The sequence below is a fragment of the Schistocerca gregaria genome, chromosome 5 (genome assembly GCF_023897955.1).
Source record: "Schistocerca gregaria isolate iqSchGreg1 chromosome 5, iqSchGreg1.2, whole genome shotgun sequence".
NCBI classification, from domain to species: domain Eukaryota; kingdom Metazoa; phylum Arthropoda; class Insecta; order Orthoptera; family Acrididae; genus Schistocerca; species Schistocerca gregaria.
The window spans coordinates 395,604,667-395,624,947 of NC_064924.1; positions in this window are offsets into that span (position 1 = coordinate 395,604,667).

The following is a 20,281-nucleotide window of genomic DNA, read 5'->3' on the forward strand; positions in this document are numbered from 1 at the left end:
ACAGCTGACGGTTGGAGAGCCATTACAGATACAGGTGGTCTGCGTAAATCAGTCGTTGGCCACTAATGCATCATTTACAGGGTGTTACAAAAAGGTACGGCCAAAGTTTCAGGAAACATTCCTCACACACAAAGCAAGCAAATATGTTATGTGGACATGTGTCCGGAAACGCTTACTTTCCATGTTAGAGCTCATTTTATTACTTCCCTTCAAATCACATTCATCATGGAATGGAAACACACAGCAACAGAACGTACCAGAGTGACTTCACTTTGTTACAGGAAAAGTTCAAAATGTCCTCCGTTAACGAGGATACATGCATCCACCCTCCGTCGCATGGAATCCTTGATGCGTTGATGCAGCCCTGGAGAACGGCGTATTGTATCACAGCCATCTACAATACGAGCACGAAGAGTCTCTACATTTGGTACCGGGGTTGCGTAGACAAGAGCTTTCAAATGTCCACATAAATGAAAATCAAGAGGGTTGAGGTCAGGAGAGCGTGGAGGCCATGGAATTGGTCCGCCTCTACCATCCATCGGTCACCGAATCTGTTGTTGAGAAGCGTACGAACACTTCGACAGAAATGTGCAGGAGCTCCATCGTGCATGAACCATATGTTGTGTCGTACTTGTAAAGGCACATGTTCTAGCAGCACAGGTAGAGTATCCCGTATGAAATCATGATAACGTGCTCCATTGGGCGTAGGTGGAAAAACATGGGGCCCAATCAAGACATCACCAACAATGCCTGCCCAAACGTTCACAGAAAATCTGTGTTGATGACGTGATTGCACAATTACGTGCGGATTCTCGTCAGCCCACACATGTTGATTGTGAAAATTTACAATTTGATCACGTTGGAATGAAGCCTCATCCGTAAAGAGAACATCTGCACTGAAATGAGGATTGACACATTGTTGGATTAACCATTCGCAGAAGAGTTCCCGTGGAGGCAAATCAGCTGCTGATAGTGCCTGCACACGGTGTACATGGTACGGAAACAACTGGTTCTCCCGCAGCACTCTCCATACAGTGACGTGGTCAACGTTACCTTGTACAGCAGCAACCTCTCTGACGCTGACATTAGGGTTATCGTCAACTGCACGAAGAATTGCCTCGTCCATTGCAGGTGTCCTCGTTGTTCTAGGTCATCCCCAGTCGGGAGACATAGGCTGGAATGTTCCGTGTTCCCTAAGATGCCGATCAATTGCTTCGAACGTCTTCCTGTCGGGACACCTTCGTTCTGGAAATCTGTCTCGATACAAAAGTACCGCGCCACGGCTATTGCCCCGTGCTAATCCATACATCAAATGGGCATCTGCCAACTCCGCATTTGTAAACATTGCACTGACTGCAAAACTACATTCGTGATGAACACTAACCTGTTGATGCCACGCACTGATGTGCTTGATGCTAGTACTGTAGAGCAATGAGTCGCATGTCAACACAAGCACCGAACTCAGCATTACCTTCCTTCAATTGGGCCAACTGGCGGTGAATCGAGGAAGTACAGTACATACTGACGAAACTAAAATGATCTCTAACATGGACCCATTCCACATGATATCTTTTGTTTATTTGTGTGTGAGGAATGTTTCCTGGGAGTTTGGTCGTACCTTTTTGTAACACCCTGTATATGGGTCGTGATAGCCCCTCTAGCATCAACCAAAGATTGAAGATGGTGCATTGAAGTGCGGAACTGTTATTACACAGTGAATGACATTGTACCGACGACTGTAGTTGTTTCATTTTCGTACAATAGTGAACGGCCTTAGCCCTCCAGGGCTCCAGGCACAAGGATGGACATGCAAAAACTTAAAATGTAATTATTCGGCGGATTTGATACACTGGATACACAAGACTTCTATAAAATACTATAACTTTCTTAATACTGCTAATAATTACGCAAATCATAATGCAAGAAGTAGACAGTCTCTTTTTGGAATTAATTTGTGTGTGGATTGATTTTCCAACGGATTGATTTTACAGCGGATGCGATACTTTGGCCTAAGTTTCTTGAAACTATTGTCAACTGCAGTGTTTTCACATTCTTTTCGTATGTGGTGCGGTTGTGTGATTCCGACCTTCTACAGTCAAGTGCATTAGGCTAAGTTACCCATTTATGCGCTCAATGTTGACAATATTGAAACCGACTTACACATTATATATACTAAACGAAAACTGAAAAGTTGGCCTCTTAGTACACAAGAAATTTTTTGAGTACGAAATTACACTACCTACTACGGACAGGCAGGCAACATATTCACTAGAGTTTGCAATACTTTCAAGAATACGAGTATTTGTCTTACAGTGTTCTGTCCATTGTAAGTTATTTCGTCCTTCAAAATCAACTTGTCATTAAAAGTAATCGTAAAACATTCTGTGCATCTTTTATTTAAGTTTTTAACAATTTTTCATAGCATTAAATCAATTATAGTCCTCGACTGCAGTATTATTTATACAGTCTATCATTTCTGTCGAATAGATCTGCTTTGAGCGAATATCTTTGGTTACATGGGATGTTTATTCCAAATGTTTTCATAGTTCTATTTGTGAAGAGACATTTGTGTAAGAGAAGGCGAAGTTCTTAGAGAAATTTAACATGGAGCACCAGTGAAGCAAGTACTCGCAGTGTGCAGATATTTTATTGTCATGAAGTTTGTAAGTTGTATGCCCTCTTAACGTATACTCTGCTATGGTGTTGCTATGATTGCTGTAATGCAGGAGGAACTGCTCAGATCTTTATGGGATAGTTGCGAGTACAGTAACAAAAAACAAATAAATCTATATCCAGCTAACAAGAATTAAAATGAAAAAGAAAGTCTCTGTATTCTATCATAATTCTACATATAATAACTGTAGACATGTTTGCGATGATTGCTTACTAAATATACAGACACCAACAATTTAACCTTTTTGGAAACGCCCGACAAAACGATAGAGAAGCGCCGGTCGGTGTGGGCGGTGGTTCTAGGCTCTTCAGTCTGGTACCGCGCTATCGTCACGGTCGCACGTTCGAATCCTGCCTCGTGCATGGATGTGTGTGATGTCTTTAGGTTAGCTAGGTTTAAGTAGTTCTACGTTCTAGAGGACTGATGATCTCAGATGTTAAGTCCCATAGTGCTCAGAGCCATTTGAACCATTTGATGGAGAAGCACAGCTGAGAGTCACATAAAGAGCTCCAAAACAAGTGTGATCTAACACGTAACTAACTGTGATAAGGGGATGAGTAATACTCTGTCGCGTGAGTTTACATCTCAGTATGAAGATACTGTACATTACAAAATAATATGAAATTGCTTTCAGGATTTCGAGTAAGAAACAGTGATTGTCCAGTATAGTGCTTTTCCAATAAGACTAAGACACAGTGCATGGCCTTAGTGCAAACTATTCACGTACGTTATGGCAGCTTGGCAGATGTCTCGGACCCATAGTTCGGGTTTGGGGGAAGGAGGGGAGGGGTGGGGCAGAGCGGGGCGCCTCCTCCCCTTTCTCCCGCCCCTACTCCCCCACCCAAGTAAAACTTGATTTCATTCCAGTTTTAACGTGCACAGATACTTATAATTTTAATAATAATAATAAAATATATAGAGCGTTTACAATAATAATAATTTTTAATCGCAATGAAATATACAACAACAATAATTTGTTAGCATCAGTGCTCAGTACAATCGCTTTAGCACATTGTCCAAAAATTGCAAATCTGAGAGAAAAATGACATTTGAAAAGCGTATGCCTGAAAATTTGAGAATTTAAATGTGTCAGGCAATTACAATAAGAACTATCATAGGAACAGGCTCACACCTTTGAGAACCTCACAAATTACACGGTATAAAATCAAAAGGTGCACTCTCCGTAATCAGTACTTCACTAGGCACAACCAATGTGGAGAGTGGACTCTGGTTATGTGAGTGTGTAACTGATGGGAATTCAGTTTGTATTGATTTTAGTTTTGGAGGATCTATCCATTTTGCTACAGTCAAATCCCTGCGATTTGCCAGCTCTACTAATCGGATTTGTTGTTGTCAGCAGGTACAGCTAGGCGCAAGCACATCCACATGGGGAGACACTCGCTGAACCTAATATTAAGTGTCCTTTGTTAAAAGTAGGTTTTAATTTCTAAAATCCATTACCATTTTACCGTCAAATCTTCAAATTGATAAGAATAAAAATATGAATACTTTTACTGAAATGTGGGGGTGGGGATAAAGAGCCATGTGACTATCCGCTGGATTCACGTCTGCGGCTCGAAACACTTTTAGTAATGTTACAGTGTATGGGGATAACTGTGGACAACGCCAACGCGTTCCAGACAATAATAATAATAATAATAATAATAATAAATACTGGTGCAAGTTTCTTCAACTGCACTCCACTTCGGCGACTGGCATGTTCCTAACATACCTCAGTTACCCAGCCAGGGAATGGGACAACCGGTGTGACAGAGCGGTTCTAGGCGCTTCAGTCTGGAACCGCGCGACCGCTACGGTCGCAGGTTCGAATTCTGCCTCGGGCATGGATGTGTGTAATGTCCTTAGATTAGTTAGGTTTAAGTAGTTCAAAGTTCTAGGGGACTGATGACCTCAGATGTTAAGTCCCATAGTGCTCAGAGCCATTTTGAACAAGGGAAGGGGTGGCTCCAGTTCAACGTGGAATCTAAAATATGTGTCGTTCCTGGTGAATCATTGGAAGGTAAAGCTAGGCAGACTGAAAAATCTGTAGACCGACAGGGTACGATCCTGCGACCTTTCGGTTTCCAGAAACGCGCTTTACAGTTTGTTTTTGTGTTTTCTTTCACTCTGTTTCTTCGTCGTTTGTCCGTCAGTGGCTCTATGCGCATATCACATTATATCTTTCAAATTCCATTGAAGAGATTCGATTTTTTTGTTACATTGGATGGCCTGTACGAACACGATGAGCTATTGTTTTTCTTTTTTCGGGTGTTTCTTTTTGTTCATTTCTTTTTTATTGTTTATTTTCTTTGTTGTAAATACGGTTCTGTTTTCTGTGAACTACTTCTTAATTTACTTATTTATTTATTTTTGCAGCTGGGTTTCCCACCTCCAATTTACAGCGAATCTTTTGTTCTCCATTCTCGCCTTCAGCAGTGGGGCTACAACAGGGATGAAATAACCTTCACCGCCGCGTACGTTCATGTTGTTAGTGCTGCAGCCAGCTAATTTCAGCATATCTTTTCTTCAAAAAAAGATTTGTCAGTTCATGAAAACAAAGAATAATCCTCTTCTTGTAAATCAAAATGAATAGTTGAATTTATTGGTGGAGGCGAAATGAAAGGAAAAAATCTTAATCCGTATTTAGGAAGCACCGCTGCGTACAGGGCCTTTAATTGAGAAAAAAATCAAAACTGCAATATGATTCTGGATTTAAATCAACAATTAAATATTTATTTTAATATTTAGGATGCTTCTTTAAATAAAAATGCTCTTCATTAACATATTTTTATATGTAGTCTGCTGTGTTTGGATTTACCTTCTAATAGCATGAAATACATATTGTTTAATGAGACAGTAACAACTACTGTGTTTTGTGCTGTGATATAAATTATAATCTAGCTGGAGTACATTTGTTATTTCGGTGTTGTTTCCAAAGGATCTATTCGTGATGGTCAGTTTTTTTTTGTGCATTTGCAGATCCGAAGATTTCTTTGCATCGATGAGAACTACACTCATTTTGTTTTTTTTATTACGTTGGGTGGTAGGTCCCTTGACGCAACAGGCTCTGCATCCGGTCGGCTAACGATGACTGTCAGGTCCAGATGAAACAAAACAACAAGTTCCGTAAATGAATTCTTTTCAAATAATTTTTTTACGCGTCCGAGTCAAAAATTAAATTCCCTTGCTTAAAAATGTCTTCGTCTGGAGAATCAAGTTGCTGGGAAAGAACAGAGTTGACATCAGTTCAGAACTGGTACAGCAGCGTAACGTCCGCGGTGCAGTGGCGTTCGATCTCGACAGATGGCCCTCGCGGCGTGGCGTCCTCTCCAGCAAACAACAGCAACAGCTGTCGCCAGATGGCGCGCGGTACGAATTCTGCCGGGAAGGAGCACCACTGCCGGAGGTTCCTGTCTCTTAGCAAAACCTCAGCCTTCCGTGCGATGGAAGCGACATCCGGCGGTGTATGCAAGGGCTCACGTGACTCGCAGAGCCCCATTCAGGAGTAGAGCTGACAAGTTTATACATCTACCAGAGTCGTTGCTGGGTGTTTTGCCGCCTTAGAAGAGAACATAAATCTGACGCACCGTCTTATCTTCTGTCATCGATCTCCTCGATACTCTCTCCCCCCCCCCCCCCCTCCCTCCAATCCCACCAACATCCAACGGAACAACACTGCTAATCTCCAGTTATATTTTTAATCATCAAACTAAGATCACCATACATCCACATTTTCGCCTCTCCTCTCCCATCCCCGCCCCCTGCCACGTCTTCACTGTTGTGTCCCCCCAACCCTCCATCTCTACAACCTTCATCTCCTTTCCCAAGGTGGCTTCCATCAACTCCCCCTCCCAGATGATGCCCTCTCTCCCTCCATTTATCCCTCCTATCAACTCTGATCCTCGCCCCCCCTCCTTTCCTCCATCCTTTTCTTGGGCTCCCTCTCCCTCCCTCCCTTCCATACTCATTTTTCCCCACCTACCCTCTCTCTGCCCCCTTTCTCTCCCCCAAGTCCTTTTGCATTTCCCTCTTGTGTCTGCCCTGCCCCTCCCTTATGGGTCCTCTCCATCTTTTGATTCCCCCCCCTTTCGTTTTTCCTCTCCTCCTTCCTTGTTTACCCCCTCATCTGCCCAGGTCCACCCCCCCCCCCCCCCCATCTGCCCTAGGCTATGATGTATCCTCTTTGTGCCAACATTTTAGTGCAGTGTTTACAGTGAGTGTACATTGTTATGTGTCTTTTCCAAAGTGTTGCGAATGGCCGTCATACTGTCGCTGAGTGTGATGTTATATCTCTTGCAAGCAGAAACCAGACTGTCGCCATGTTTTTTAATTGCATGTCTACTATGTTACCTGTCTGCATCCTGTGTATTTTATTCACTTTGCCGACCGTTTGCTCTATGTTTTAACATTCCCCAGTTTTACAATTTAAGTTCCCGTTTTATCGCCAGGTTTTAATTGTTTCTTAACTTCCACTTCCTCCCCCCATGAACCATGGACCTTGCCGTTGGTGGGGAGGCTTGCGTGCCTCAGCGATACAGATGGCCGTACCGTAGGTGCAACCACAACAGAGGGGTATCTGTTGAGAGGCCAGACAAACGTGTGGTTCCTGAAGAGGGGCAGCAGCCTTTTCAGTAGTTGCAGGGGCAACAGTCTGGATGATTGACTGATCTGGCCTTGCAACATTAACCAAAACGGCGTTGCTGTGCTGGTACTGCGAACGGCTGAAAGCAAGGGGAAACTACAGCCGTAATTTTTCCCGAGGACATGCAGCTTTACTGTATGATTAAATGATGATGGCAACCTCTTGGGTAAAATATTCCGGAGGTAAAATAGTCCCCCATTCGGATCTCCGGGCGGGGACTACTCAGGAGGATGTCGTTATCAGGAGAAAGAAAACTGGCGTTCTACGGATCGGAGCGTGGAATGTCAAATCCCTTAATCGGGCAGGTAGGTTAGAAAATTTAAAAAGGGAAATGGATAGGTTAAAGTTAGATATAGTGGGAATTAGTGAAGTTCGGTGGCAGGAGGAACAAGACTTCTGGTCAGGTGATTACAGGGTTATAAACACAAAATCAAATAGGGGTAATGCAGGAGTAGGTTTAATAATGAATAGGAAAATAGGAATGCGGGTAAGCTACTACAAACAGCATAGTGAACGCATTATTGTGGCCAAGATAGATACGAAGCCCACACCTACTACAGTAGTACAAGTTTATATGCCAACTAGCTCTGCAGATGACGAAGAAATTGAAGAAATGTACGATGAAATAAAAGAAATTATTCAGATAGTGAAGGGAGACGAAAATTTAATAGTAATGGGTGACTGGAATTCGAGTGTAGGAAAAGGGAGAGAAGGAAACATAGTAGGTGAATATGGATTGGGGCTAAGAAATGAAAGAGGAAGCCGCCTAGTAGAATTTTGTACAGAGCACAACTTAGTCATAGGTAACACTTGGTTTAAGAATCATGAAAGAAGGTTGTATACGTGGAAGAACCCTGGAGATACTAAAAGGTATCAGATAGATTATATAATGGTAAGACAGAGATTTAGGAACCAGGTTTTAAGTTGTAAGACATTTCCAGGGGCAGATGTGGACTCTGACCACAATCTATTGGTTATGACCTGTAGATTAAAACTGAAGAAACTGCAAAAATGTGGGAAATTAAGGAGATGGGACCTGGATAAACTGAAAGAACCAGAGGTTGTACAGAGTTTCAGGGAGAGCATAAGGGAACAATTGACAGGAATAGGGGAAAGAAATACAGTAGAAGAAGAATGGGTAGCTCTGAGGGACGAAGTAGTGAAGGCAGCAGAGGATAAAGTAGGTAAAAGGACGAGGGCTGCTAGAAATCCTTGGGTAACAGAAGAAATATTGAATTTAATTGATGAAAGGAGAAAATATAAAAATGCAGTAAATGAAGCAGGCAAAAAGGAATACAAACGTCTCAAAAATGAGATCGAGAGGAAGTGCAAAATGGCTAAACAGGAATGGCTAGAGGATAAATGTAAGGATGTAGAGGCTTATCTCACTAGGGGTAAGATAGATACTGCCTACAGGAAAATTAAAGAGACCTTTGGAGAGAAGAGAACCACGTGTATGAATATCAAGAGCTCAGATGGCAACCCAGTTCTAAGCAAAGAAGGGAAGGCAGAAAGGTGGAAGGAGTATATAGAAGGTTTATACAAGGGTGATGTACTTGAGGACAATATTATGGAAATAGAAGAGGATGTAGATGAAGACGAAATGGGTGATACGATATTGCGTGAAGAGTTTGACAGAGCACTGAAAGACCTGAGTCGGAACAAGGCCCCCGGAGTAGACAACATTCCATTAGAACTACTGACGGCCTTGGGAGAGCCAGTCATGACAAAACTCTACCAGCTGGTGAGCAAGATGTATGAGACAGGCCAAATACCCTCAGACTTCAAGAAGAATATAATAATTCCAATCCCAAAGAAAGCAGGTGCTGACAGATGTGAAAATTACCGAACTATCAGTTTAATAAGTCACAGCTGCAAAATACTAACGCGAATTCTTTACAGACGAATGGAAAAACTGGTAGATGCGGACCTCGGGGAGGATCAGTTTGGATTCCGTCCAAATGTTGGAACACGTGAGGCAATACTGACCTTACGACTTATCTTAGAAGAAAGATTAAGAAAAGGCAAACCTACGTTTCTAGCATTTGTAGACTTAGAGAAAGCTTTTGACAATGTTGACTGGAATACTCTCTTTCAAATTCTAAAGGTGGCAGGGGTAAAATACAGGGAGCGAAAGGCTATTTACAATTTGTACAGAAACCAGATGGCAGTCATAAGAGTCGAGGGGCATGAAAGGGAAGCAGTGGTTGGGAAAGGAGTGAGACAGGGTTGTAGCCTCTCCCCGATGTTATTCAATCTGTATATTGAGCAAGCAGTAAAGGAAACAAAAGAAAAATTTGGAGTAGGTATTAAAATTCATGGAGACAAAGTAAAAACTTTGAGGTTCGCCGATGACATTGTAATTCTGTCAGAGACGGCAAAGGACTTGGAAGAGCAGTTGAATGGAATGGACAGTCTCTTGAAAGGAGGATATAAGATGAACATCAACAAAAGCAAAACGAGGATAATGGAATGTAGTCCAATTAAATCGGGTGATGCTGAGGGAATTAGATTAGGAAATGAGACACTTAAAGTAGTAAAGGAGTTTTGCTATTTGGGGAGCAAAATAACTGATGATGGTCGAAGTAGAGAGGATATAAAATGTAGACTGGCAATGGCAAGGAAAGCGTTTCTGAAGAAGAGAAATTTGTTAACATCGAATATAGATTTAAGTGTCAGGAAGTCATTTCTGAAAATATTTGTTTGGAGTGTAGCCATGTATGGAAGTGAAACATGGACGATAACTAGTTTGGACAAGAAGAGAATAGAAGCTTTCGAAATGTGGTGCTACAGAAGAATACTGAAGATAAGGTGGATAGATCACGTAACTAATGAGGAGGTATTGAGTAGGATTGGGGAGAAGAGAAGTTTGTGGCACAACTTGACTAGAAGAAGGGATCGGTTGGTAGGACATGTTTTGAGGCATCAAGGGATCACAAATTTAGCATTGGAGGGCAGTGTGGAGGGTAAAAATCGTAGAGGGAGACCGAGAGATGAGTACACTAAGCAGATTCAGAACGATGTAGGTTGCAGTAGGTACTGGGAGATGAAGAAGCTTGCACAGGATAGAGTAGCATGGAGAGCTGCATCAAACCAGTCTCAGGACTGAAGACCACAACAACAACAACAACTTCCACTTACGTTTTAAAAAGCAGAGCAGCGTAATAAGCTGCTACCAGCCCGCCCCCTTGGGGGGGGGGGGGGGGGGGGGTTGAAATACAATAAAGGAAAAAAAGTCCACATTTTCTGGGGACAATCCTCAGCTTTCATTCTTTGTCCTCAATTGCTTTAAAATTGATTGCGGACGACAAATGTCTTCAGTTACAAATTTTTTGTTCTTAATTTTCGAAATTCCCGAAAATAATTGAAATAGGAAGAATGTGCTGAACATTTTAAACTAGAAATCAACTGAATATACCAGTGCAACCAAACTTGGCATTAATCACTTATTGTATTTAATTGGAAGGAAGGTGTGGAATTATTTTCCGGTACAAGCGAATTTTACAATGACATTTCGAAATTATGCTATAGACTTGGGAGACGTACCGAAGCATCAAAGTGGGTCATCTGGATAATTGGGGGGTTTTTCGTTCCTGATTTAATTGAAATATTTTTGGAATGAATAAATCGCATCTTTTTCAGCATCCACTTTCTTGCAATTAAATAAGTAAATGACATCTTGTTTACATTTTCTGTTGAGAGTTTTACAACTTTTATTACCCGCCCAGGTGGCGCAGTGGTCTAAATAATTGGCTTCCGATCATGCATCTGAGATAGGTCAGGGTTCGAGTCCTGCTGAGGGGTGGATGTTGTGTTTGTCTAAAGGGAAAATAAGAATTCTGAATATTATTAGAGTAATTCTGTATATTCCATTAGAAAATTGTAATAACATTACAATGTAGTTCTTTCCTCGTGCTGCGAGTATCAGACTCTCACAGGCAGACTTAAAATACCAACTGATTTTTATGTTTGGGTATGATGAATTATATTTAACATTTTACTCCTTAGCACTTACCTTTAGTCCCTTTGGAAATTTTGAAAGAGAACAAAACATGGCTTGTGAATACCTGATCGATTACCCACAGGAAATAACAGTAGAACTGAAAACAGCAACTGAACCACTCAACACAACTGACGCTCGAAAACTGATCTGCAGAGACAAAAACAAAGGAAAACGGACTGAGGGAAGTACGCTATCAAGTCACAACATGATCACAAGCAAGCGTAAGTGTTCCGCTCTTTCGTTCGACAGAGCTGAATCGAGATCATGTTTGTTTCCGTTTCCCATTCAGTAGCGGCTGCTTTAGTTTTGAGATAGATAGGGGCAGTTGTCTTTACTTTCATCTAAGTGAGTAAAGACTTATTAAGTAACTGTTCAGTATGCTTTAGAAACAATTTTGTGCCTTAATTCTTACTCTTACTTTTTTCTCCTCACGTGCTCAGTTATTTCGCTGTTGGATTTGAAATTAATTTTTTTCCACCATTGGCTGCTCCTAAAATTTTGCCACCCTAGGCGGCCGCCTGGTCTTGCCTACTAGTAGAAATGGCCCTGACATCTATACATACACGCTGTGTTGTGCTTGAAGGCGGATAACTGCTTGTGATATTCCTAAATGAAAGTTGGAAGGAGTAACTGACAGACATCTTCTCTGGACCACGTGCTGAGTGAGGAAAATATGAGATAACGTCAACAGAATAGCTTTACAGCCTCTGTCGAAGAGGGGAGACAGGGGGAACATGTACGCAGATTTTATTTCGTAATATGAGAGGTGGCACTCCACCCTCTCACTTTAACAACACTGTCAGTCAGATTAAAACTCAATTTTTAGGTCATGATAGCGGTATTCCCCAGTATATGGGGTTTATTACTTTTGTACTTAAGGAAATTGTGGGCAGAATGTTCATATAACTGCATGTATAGCCTACAGAGAACTTGAACCCAAGGGGCTGTAGTGGAGGCGATGGAGAACGGGTAGAGTGATGGGTTGCAGGACATAAATGCTGTGTCGAGCGACCTGGCTGTATGAGTGATTTTAGGAAACAGCGCTCTGTGGATTTTACCTGGAGAGGGACTTCAGGCCATGGCTCTCCCTGCTTTCCACTTAGGGTTGGAGCAAGAGGGCGCAAAACATTTTACCTGCGCTAGGCAACAGTCTGTCGTGAAGGTGGCCAGTTGGTGGAAAGTGGGTGGAGGAAGCCATTTAAGAGAGACTGCTGTAATCTGACCCTTTGTGCAAATGGTTGGCAGGTCATAACACTCCAAGCATACTCATGTTAGAAGGTGGAACGATGCGGATAGAGTGGCTGGTGCACCTGTTTAGTGGTGACAAGTCTGTAACTCCCCTGATGCTAGGAAGTCGCCAGGTTCTGTTAGCGAGTGGAAAAAGAAACATATATTACGCAGGAGTGAGTGTCTGGGAAGCTTAAGAGCCTTATTTCAGAAATTGTAAATGGCTGGTCTGAAAAGATTAGGTCTCTCCGTAAATGTGGGACTGTGGTCCCACCTAGGCAGACGTTACTTGCCGAAACAGGGCCATACTTACTGTGAGAACAACGCCTGTCTAGTCTAAAATTTTCTTTTTTCAGACAAAATAACTTGTGAGTCGCTGATTAGGATATGCAAAGCAGAGGCTTGTTCCCCCAGTGTGGAAACCCCAGTGGCTACCAAGCCAACAGATTAGTCAAGAGAGGAGATGCAATGAGTATAGGATAGTTCGATTGGTATGTACAATGTGGAGGCGGTTTCAGTTTTGTTAATTTGGTTCCCTTACCTAGGCTTGGTGGAAAGTGGTTCTGATTCTTTTCTTTCTTCATCTGCTGGTCCTCCCATGGTGTAGGACGTCAGGTCTTTCCCTGAACTAAGAGACAGTGACAAACTGTACTGACAGTGAAACTGCATATCATCTTGGACGTATCAAGTGTTATGAGGGTGAACTTATTCTTCCTGAGTCGGCTGTTTGACATTTGACAATTTCAGCACTGGTGGTGCCTGTGAATCAAATTGGTTTGGCCAGACAGCTTCAAACTGAAATCTCTTGGGATTTCAGGGCTCTGTTAGGGAAGTCTCTGGCGTTCCAAAAATCATAACGCCAGTACGTGTAGTTTGCAAATTTTCATGGACGTGTCAGAACATTACAGTTGCTGCAGCAAGCCTCTCCTTGCCTACAGAGCCGATTTCTGCTGCCCCCTGAATCAAGGTGAAAGGGTAAAGTATTGCTGCACCGGCATAGGATTGTTTAATGATGTTCACAGCTCTCTATTCTCCGTGAAACATAGTTTGTGGTGTACTTGGTCTAGTTCATTCCGTTTGAATAGAATTGGGCCTAACAGTGGATTCATGTAAACAAAGTCAGATTGCATTGCAAAGGGGTTAATTCGGAGAAGAATTTGTATAGCTTCCACCCCAACGAATGCCTTGCCAATGAAACACCATCCCTTTTCTCGTTTGTGGTTGTTATTTTTTTGTAAGATTTTTAGACTCGGGATTCATAAAAACTTGTCATTACTTTTGTGAACTTAAATAGCCACTGCTCCTATTCATACTCCCTCAACAACTCACTGTTTTTATTTTATTGAGATGATACGCGGGCACACCAGCAAGTCAAGGTTCAAACTGATTAAATTACTTAATTTTATTATTAATCTGGGTTCTGAAAGTGACTGCAGACATAGGCAACAGAAGTCTTATGACTAAATTCATAAATTTCACAAATAAGAAATTAAGCGCGTGTTCACGATTTGAAGGTTATTGATAAGACATTATTTTTCTTTATGTAAAGAAAAAACACTTAGCATCACTTGCACACATATTTATAAGTAAAGAAAGATACGGATTGTAATTTTGAAAAAAAAAATTTTGGTTGGTTATCTTGTTTAAAACTGATTTATGGCATGGTTATTAAAGTATAACTTATATTTTTCTAACTCGACGTTATATTTAAGAGAGCAAACTAATTGTACACAGGCTCAAGTCGAGTGCATAAACACGACCCGGATTTGGTGCAAGTTAATGCATCTACGGAGGCTCGTTCACTCATATCATAGAACACAAAAATGAGTAAAAAGCTCAATACTTAAAATTTCAAAATATGTTTTATTGGAAGTAAACTAAGTTACAGTCTTACTTGCACCAATTAACAGGGTGAATCTAAAAATTTTATTGGCAGCAAACTAATTTTTTGACAATTTCCACCTGTTGGCATAAAATGGAACACGTAGAAGTTCAACTGATAATTAAAGACCTATTTATCATCACTGTCCGAGTTGCAATTTATGCACACAAAAAATAATGTGTTGCCTGTGGGACTATAGTCACGAGCCCATGTTCTACGTATAAGGCACTGGACTCATTCTTCATTTCTTTTTGATTTGTTATATTGTTTCAATCAGTACATAGTAGACAATTTTCTTCGTCTTCGTCAGACTGCTGCTGCACATTATAAGAGAAAGAAAGAAGAACTGGGTGGGACATTTGTTGAGTCGGAAGTGCTAGCCAACAGACGCTCTGGTATGATTAGTTTGTGTTTTGAGAGGAAAGAGAAGATACAAGAAGACAGACGACATAAAGGGAAGTGGAAACTACGGTGACTTGAAGGTGATGGTAGAACACTAGATAGCATGGACACTTACCAAGTGAAAACCTGCCTTTGGGCAGAACACTAATGACGATATCGGAAGTAGGCCTATCCACATTTTTCCTTGTTGTTGATTTTAGCAACTTTTTGCCCTTATTAGTCCTTTCTATCATGAAATTAATTCTGTCTGCTTGAGGTTTATTAAGTCCAAACAGCTTTTTTAGCCATTTGTGCCCTTTGTTCTCCTGTGCCTTCATTTTTTGGATTGCTTTTCCAAAGTACCGTTGTCTTAACGTTTGCTTGACCGGGATATCAGTTAGGAAGGCAACAGAAAATAGTGCGTAATCGAGCCCCAACAGAACTGCGTAAACATTTTCCATCGCCATGTTTGGCTTCAAAACCACAACATTAATTTTCAGGCTTTCTTATTATACAAATCTACCTTGTTAAGTAGAATAACCTTCTGTAAATGAACATATATTTATCTATATTCAACTTATTCTAAATGGTATGCTCCTTGGCAGCACCTGTATTTGTGTAACGAAATTTAGTCACCTTGCCCAAAAAGAGTACAGCTAAGACCTTCACTCAGTTGGTGCCGTGTAGTTCATGAGAGCCCACGGCAGATGACAGTACTGATTTTCCATTGTAGGTAGGGCTCTAGCAAGACTGGTTCCCGAGAAAACTGCTCTGTGTAAAAGTGCCCTTTGTGTAAACGTTCCGTGCCTGCCATACTAACTCACAACATTTACTATATGATCTTCCAAAAGAAGGACTTACTTCTTCTGTTAGTTTCTTGAGCGTTGCCATGCAGCTTTCATTTTGACAATACGTGCTGATTAGAACAATGACTTCTGATTTCCCTGCAAAATGACGTGCTGAGGATCCACAAACCTGTATCAGTACTCAAGAATAGTTACACTAAAGTCCTGTAACCAGAGCCGTACCAAGGTAGTCCTGCGCTCTTGACACAGCTGCCAAAGCTACGCCAAACCCCCTCCCCCATTCTGTCCTTAAAACTACCTTCCCGCAAATTTTGTAAATAAATTTAATGAAAATGAACCACAGAGAAACTGACTGTCGAATGTAATTTAATACAAGAACTGCATGGGTCAAACATTTAGCACATTGGTAGCAAAACGAAGGATTTCAGATCTTTTAGCGTGTATCGGAATAAAAGGAGGAAAATTGTGTGCGACTGCTATATATCTGCAACAACTCTGAATGCTACTGGTCTTCAGATTTTATTTTGAGTCAACAGACTTCTGACTGATTTGATATTGTCAGCCATAATATCCTCTTGTGCGCCAATATTTTAATGTCAGAATAGCAGTTGCAACCTACGTATTCAGTTATTTGCTGGATGTATTCCAGCCTCTATCTTTCTCTACGGGTCTAGCCTCTACATCTCTCTCTAGTACCGTGCAAGTCATTCTCCGATATCTTAACAGGTGTCCTTGCATCCTATCCCTTCTCCTTGTCAGTGTTTCCCATGTATTCTTTTCCTCACCGATCCTGCGGAAGACCTCATTCCTTATCAGTCCACCTAAATTTTGACATTCTTCTATAGCACCACATCTCAAGTGCTTCGATTCTCCATTGTTCCGGTTTTCCCACAGTGCATGTTTCAGTACCATACATTCTCAGAAATTTGTTCCTCAAATTAAGCATTTCGTTCTTGGTATTCCAGTCTTATTGTTCCCCCTTGATTCTTTTACTTATTGTACACTCCTGGAAATGGAAAAAAGAACACATTGACACCGGTGTGTCAGACCCACCATACTTGCTCCGGACACTGCGAGAGGGCTGTACAAGCAATGATCACACGCAGGGCACAGCGGACACACCAGGAACCGCGGTGTTGGCCGTCGAATGGCGCTAGCTGCGCAGCATTTGTGCACTGCCGCCGTCAGTGTCAGCCAGTTTGCCGTGGCATACGGAGCTCCATCGCAGTCTTTAACACTGGTAGCATGCCGCGACAGCATGGACGAGAACCGTATGTGCAGCTGACGGACTTTGAGCGAGGGCGTATAGTGGGCATGCGGGAGGCCGGGTGGACGTACCGCCGAATTGCTCAACACGTGGGGCGTGAGGTCTTCACAGTACATCGATGTTGTCGCCAGTGGTCGGCGGAAGGTGCACGAGCCCGTCGACCTGGGACCGGACCGCAGCGACGCACGGATGCACGCCAAGACCGTAGGATCCTACGCAGTGCCGTAGGGGACCGCACCGCCACTTCCCAGCAAATTAGGGACACTGTTGCTCCTGGGGTATCGGCGAGGACCATTCGCAACCGTCTCCATGAAGCTGGGCTACGGTCCCGCACACCGTTAGGCCGTCTTCCGCTCACGCCCCAGCATCGTGCAGCCCGCCTCCAGTGGTGTCGCGACAGGCGTGAATGGAGGGACGAATGGAGACGTGTCGTCTTCAGCGATGAGAGTCGCTTCTGCCTTGGTGCCAATGATAGTCGTATGCGTGTTTGGCGCCGTGCAGGTGAGCGCCACAATCAGGACTGAATACGACCGAGGCACACAGGGCCAACACCCGGCATAATGGTGTGGGGAGCGATCTCCTACACTGGCCGTACACCTCTGGTGATCGTCGAGGGGACACTTAATAGTCCACGGTACATCCAAACCGTCATCGAACCCATCGTTCTACCATTCCTAGACCGGCAAGGGAACTTGCTGTTCCAACAGGACAATGCACGTCCGCATGTATCCCGTGCCACCCAACGTGCTCTAGAAGGTGTAAGTCAACTACCCTGGCCAGCAAGATCTCCGGATCTGTCCCCCATTGAGCATGTTTGGGACTGGATGAAGCGTCGTCTCACGCGGTCTACACGTCCAGCACGAATGCTGGTCCAACTGAGGCGCCAGGTGGAAATGGCATGGCAAGCCGTTCCACAGAACTACATGCAGCATCTCTACGATCGTCTCCATGGGAGAATAGCAGCCTGCATTGCTGCGAAAGGTGGATATACACTGTACTAGTGCCGACATTGTGCATGCTCTGTTGCCTGTGTCTACGTGCCTGTGGTTCTGTCAGTGTGATCATGTGATGTATCTGACCCCAGGAATGTGTCAATAAAGTTTCTCCTTCCTGGGACAATGAATTCACGGTGTTCTTATTTCAATTTCCAGGAGTGTATATTAAAGTCTTTCCCAACAGGTAACCCTATTTCTCTCAGAATTTCGAAAATATGCACCATTTTACTATGTCGAACGCTTTTTTCAGATCGAAAAATCCTATGAAAGTGTCTTGACTTCTCTTCAGTCTGGCTTCCATTATTAATCGAAAAGTCAGAACTGCCTGTCTGGTGCGTTTACTGTTCCTAAAGCCAATCCATCAGAACCTCATTTTTTCCCTTTCTTCTGTATGTTATTCTTGTCAGCAGCCTGGACGCATGAGCTCTTAAGCTGATTGTGCGATAATTCTCGCACATGTCAGCTCTTTCTGTCTTCGGAATTGTGTGGATGATGTTTTTCCGAAACTCTGATTGTGTTCGTCAGTCTCATACATTCTACACACCAGTGTGAATTGAGGTTTTGTTGTCACTTCCCTCAATGGTTTTAGAAATTCCGATGGAATATTATTTATCCCTACTGCCGTATTTGATTTTAAGTCGTCCAAAACCGTTTTACGATCTGAGTGTGATACTGGATCCTCTTTCTCTATTTCTTCTTTTATCTTATCAGACAAGTCTTCTCCCCCATACAGTCCTTCAATGTACTCTTTCCACCTATCCGCTCTCTCCTCTGCATGTAACAGAGGAATTCTTATTGTACAGCTGTCGCTGTTACTTTCACCTGTTATTTTGATTTTACTATTTGCTAAGTCAGTCCTTCCGACAATTGTTTCTTTTCAGATTTCTTCACATTTTTCTTCTAATTAATTATACAAAATACATGAGGCCTATTTCTAGAGATCTTACGACATCAGGTGCTTGAGGAAGGCAGCAGACGGTCATTGGAGAATGTTTGTTTATTTACACAGGGTCCAGCTTAAATGAACAGAACGTACATATCTACAGGCATAACAGCAAACAACTCTCGTACTGTTATTAATCGACTGCAGAGGGCTTATTGTTGAATTCATTTTTACTTACACAATGGATCCTACAAACCTACACTTGGGAGCAGCAAAATTACTGCGTGGAGGGGCAAGTGATTTATGTACTCCCTCTACCTTTTCTGCTTGTTTCCTATTCCGTTACGTCTCGCTCCAGTCTTGCAGCAATCGCAAAATATCGGGAGAGCGGATCTGCGTCAGCACCCGTTCGCCAACATGTGAGATCCATAACGCTACAGGAAGTCAGTAGCAAGAACTGCATTGTTGAAAGTGAGCGAGCTGTGTAAGCAGTAGCAGTAAGGCACACGGCTGCACATTATCATGTTAACTACAAACTTATGTTCAGTAACAGTCGATTCTTTATAATATTACGTAGAGGAAATGAGCCTTAGAAATGACAGCCTCGCAAAAGGATGCGGGGCGAGAGAAAGCATTATTCTCTTTGACAGAAAAGCGCACGTCTCTGTACATGTCCTAGTTAATTTTAACCCTGGACTGATATGCCGGGCTACTCTTTTCCCTACTCAGTTTTCTTTTAAATATTTCTAAGAGATGTTTGAAACTGCAGCACCTATAGGCAGATAGAGACCTATCCACTAGTAGGTTGGGGGGGGGGGGGGGGGGGGCGGCCGCGGTTGTCTCGCGGTTCTAGGCGCGCAGTCCGGAACCGTGCGACTGCTACGGTCGCAGGTTCGAATCCTGCCTCGGGCATGGATGTGTATGATGTCCTTAGGTTAGTTAGGTTTAAGTAGTTCTAAGTTCTAGGGGACTAATGACCACAGCAGTTGAGTCCCATAGTGCTGAGAGCCATTTGAACCATTTTTTTTGGGGGGGGGGGGGAATCTAGGCTGGGGGAATCGAGCCATTGCCCCGGAGTGGCGAGAAAAAGGGCCTTGGGCCCCAAGAGAAAGATGCACAGAAAATAATGAATATTGAAAATGGAAATAAAAAATGGAACAATTAGTAAATTCAATCAGTCAAGTGAATCAGCCTACATCAAATCAATCAAAGTTGGTTTTGGAAATAATTCAGAAAATTAGTACACCTGGAAAGATGACGTCGATGTTGACCCGATGACGGCATTTGCGACCTGCAGGATAATAGATGTAGAAATAATGGTTTCAACGTCGCCATACAACAGCCAGTGTAGTGACACAGCTACAGAGCGCCATGTTGTCTACCTTTGAACAGGAAATGCTCATAGCCAGAAGGTTCCGTGTGGTGCAAACATTTGAAACGAGTAGGCAACCACTCCATGAAGGCGCATTCGTGCTCCCTTCAGCCAACTGGGGGAGTTTGAAAGAGGTCAAATTGCAGCCT